General features: G+C 35.0%; 1 long non-coding RNA gene across 1 annotated transcript; it reads left to right on the forward strand.

Annotated features, from left to right (window-relative positions):
* Positions 1-324: 324 nt before the first annotated feature.
* LOC307168954 lies at positions 325-2,422 on the forward strand. The gene is made up of 3 exons (XR_013823011.1): positions 325-401; positions 594-712; positions 1,841-2,422. It is a non-coding gene; the product is annotated as an uncharacterized lncRNA (long non-coding RNA).
* The last annotated feature ends 347 nt before the right edge of the window (positions 2,423-2,769 follow it).

Here is a 2,769-nt window from a genome sequence, read left to right on the forward strand (position 1 = left end):
CTACATGCGTCCCTAGATGTTTTTAAAACTGTAGGTAACTGTAATGGAATCTTAATAAAAAGCCATTTTCATTTTATTTTTCCTGTAGCCTAAATGAAAGTTGAAAACAACTGTTGTGCAACATTGGCTCTATTCCAAACCTTTTTTGTAAACTTTTGAGGCGTTCACATCTAAACCTTGTGATCAGTTTGTGATGCAATATTTCTAAACTTTCATGGAAAATATAGAACTGGTTCAACGTGTTGTTCCCTTACAGAGATACACCCATGCAAGCTATTACAAATTCTGCTGATTGTGTTGATCATTTCAGAATCACATGTTTTTTGGGAACATGTTCCTGCAGCCGTACTGTTGTTTAAGGTCTTCTCGTCAGTTCTATTTGTTCTGCATTTAAAAACAAGGTAGGCTGAAACTAGTAGCCAAACAATTCCAGTGTGTTTGTTTCACACGACAAACAATAAAGTAATTATGAAGACTGAAACTTGGTGAATAGCAGCTTTTATCAAAGCAAATGTTTACAGAGAAATGGTTTCATGAAGGCCACTGTGGTGAGCTGGAATATAACTATTGCCTGGAAATTCCTGTATGTTCAGGTAAGACGGGGTAAGATGACCATAGATGGCACAAGATCTCATCTCAACACATCCGATGAATGGCTGTATCTGAATTTCGTCATTTTTATCTGAATATCAACAGTCAAAACAGTACTGAGGTTAACCGATAATTTTGTGTCTTTGGAAATTTATTATGTTGAATATCAAAGTTTCTTGTGTCTGTTTGTGTTAGTGAAGGATTTGTGAAGTAAAAAATATTGTTCTAATAGTCATACTTTAGTTTAAGGTCGAATTCTCACTATTGACTAACTTATAACTATGACTTTTGCCTCAAACTCCTAATTACAGCTTATTAATAGTGAGTAAGATAGTTGTTAAATTTAGGTATTGAGGATTAAGGGAATATGTAGAATATGGTCATGCAGAATAAGGCAATATGTGCTTTATAAGTACTAATAAACAGCCAATATCCTAGTAATAAGCAACTAGTTAATAGTGAGAATTGGACCCCAAACTAAAGTGTCTGTTGTCATGCAACTAATCCTAAATCTAACCCTAATCCTAACCTTAATTGTATAGTTATTACATGTTAATTAATGTTATTAATCAGTACTTAAATGTATAATTACACTGTAACAAGGGCACCTTAATATAAAGTGTAAACAATGTCTCAAAGTGACATGTTACTAGTGTAATTTAAGGGGTTATTCAATAATGCCACGACTTAGATGTATATTTCACACATATTTGATCTCTATTAAAACCTGAAGGCTAATCGAGTGAAATCATTTGATTTGCAATTATGGCATATCTTCAATTAAAATGTGGGCAATTAAATATGTAAATATTCATATGCCTGTATACCAGTCATAGAATAAGTTCTTAAGGGGGGCATCTTCCCCCGCCTCACCCTTATCATATCAGAGATTACTGACACTGAATATTCCTGTCAAAACATGTGGATGAAACTTAAATGTATGTCCATCACACTTGTGACACATGTTCAGTTACCAAATCATCAGGTCTTTCCCAAATAGTATTGTATTTGTTCACCGTGACGGACTACAACAATGCCAGGATTTAAGCGTTTTGAACTACATGCTTTTCCTGTATACTTGGAAATTTCCACTAAAACTTTTTCACCTATACATAGAAACAAACAAAGGCTGTTGAACGGAAAGGATTTTGTTATTAGATGTTTCATGAGTGAAAGCTGGCTATTATTTAAAGTTTGAACAGACATGACTTCATCTGCTTTTGAAACGTATCCTTCCTGTTTTCTTTAGTCTTTGAGAATGCTCACCCTGGCCGATCTCGAATGTCAGAGAAGTCCCCTCGAGGTTATCTATGATGTCATCTGTGATGGGCTCTGATATTTACAAGCTCTTCAAATGACTGTGCCGCGGGAGGGAGATGCCACAAGGCCAGCATCGATCTCTCATGCACACATGTGCAGGGAAACAGGGGGGAGAGAACTGTTATTTACCAAAAACAAACATTTACCAGACTTTAACACCTTTAGAAAGTTTACAAGAAACCGGTTAAAAAAAAAGCATTAGCTGCAGGTTTTACAACTACACTCAAAAACAGATAAATGAAAACTGGGAAGAACATAAAACACAGCATCCCTATTTTTTGAGTCAGATGTAAATTCCCTCAAAAAAAGTGAAACGTTGTTTTCTTTTGCTGCACTGCTGCAATCAGTCATTTTGTTGCTATAAATATGTCATATAAAGAGTTTAATGACAGATTGACAGTAAGCTGCTTCAAGCAGAATAAGAAGATAAATATTTAATAGTATGTCATGTATCACCAGTGGTTTATATTTTAACTTCAGACACTTTTGTGTATCAGGTTTATTTTTTAAAAACAACAGCTCTTTTTTTTTTTTTTTTTTTTTTTTTTTTGGGATCATGTCTTAATTTTGCTAATTTTTTTAATCTTTTTTTGATAAATGTGATCTTTATTCCAGACCCACACTTTCCATTTTAATCTATGAAAAACAATTATAAAAATGTTAACTGGTCATTTCAATGTTTATTGTGAAAATTATTTGAACAGCCCAAATGTTGCCTAAAGCTGGCACTGCTGGTCTCCTGTCGGCAACGGCATGCGTCCTGTCAGCCAAAGCTGGGCCATGTGTGGCAATGATGGCACAGCATGGATGATGGCAAACGATATGAGGGCCGATTGTTGGTGGAAAGTGTGTGGCTCA

This window comes from Squalius cephalus (assembly GCF_949319135.1).
Source record: "Squalius cephalus genome assembly, chromosome: 12".
NCBI classification, from domain to species: domain Eukaryota; kingdom Metazoa; phylum Chordata; class Actinopteri; order Cypriniformes; family Leuciscidae; genus Squalius; species Squalius cephalus.